Raw genomic sequence first — 898 nt, forward strand, 5'->3', positions numbered from 1 at the left:
ATCAGAATGCTATTTGACTAATTGTATAATTTTACCATGAGTCCTATTGATTTTGTTCATTTTATACTGACTAACCTATATTTTGTTACCAATTATTTTCTCAGTATTGATGTAATGCTCCTACTATGTATATATTGGTATGGATTTTTAATTCCCTTTCACAACCTAAGAAATTTATACTGGAGCTTGTCTTAGGCATTTTTTTAAATTTTTGAATTATATTATTTCATTAATAACCTGAATAAATCAAATTGCATTTCTGCGATGGTATTAGAAATGTTTTTTTGACAGATTTTTTTTTTGAGACCGGGTTTCTCTGTGTAGCCCTGGCTGTCTTGGAGCTCAGGCTGTTGACCAGGCTAGCCTTGAACTCAGAAATCTGCTTGCCTCTGCCTCCCAAGTGCTGGGATTAAAGGCATGTGCCACCACTACCCGGCAAATAAATATGGAACACTTCTCGAATTTGCATGCTATTCTTGCGCAGGGACCATGGTAATCTTCTCTGTATCATTCCACGTTTAGTATATGTGCTGCCAAAGTGAGCACCTTGAACTTTTACTGAGGAACATTTAGGTTGCTTGTGTTGGACTTCGGTGAAGATGGAATAGGGCAAGTTAATTACAGTGTAAGTTTATTGGCTTTCTTTTCAATTTCTTTTCTGAGGAATTGACCAGCATCTTTTGTATTGGTTGGTAATTGTGGTAATAGCAAAGTTTTAATGTTGATATATGAATTTAAAATTTTGCATCATTGAGGAAGTTATAGACATTAGTCTATTTCAAGTTGGCATAAGCAGTATGAAATAAGCAATTCATTCAACTGGAGAAATGTAATCTCTAGCTGGTAGAAAAGGATACAAAGTTCAAAAACACCAGGTGCATCTACTAGAAAGTTATGT

General features: G+C 34.9%; 1 non-coding gene across 1 annotated transcript; it reads right to left on the bottom strand.

Moving 5' to 3' along the window:
- Positions 1-439: 439 nt before the first annotated feature.
- LOC127676613 (U6 spliceosomal RNA) lies at positions 440-546 on the bottom strand. The gene has a single exon (XR_007976068.1). It is a non-coding gene; the product is annotated as a U6 spliceosomal RNA (small nuclear RNA).
- Between the last annotated feature and the right edge of the window lie 352 nt (positions 547-898).

Source organism: Apodemus sylvaticus, chromosome 1, assembly GCF_947179515.1.
Source record: "Apodemus sylvaticus chromosome 1, mApoSyl1.1, whole genome shotgun sequence".
NCBI lineage: Eukaryota > Metazoa > Chordata > Mammalia > Rodentia > Muridae > Apodemus > Apodemus sylvaticus.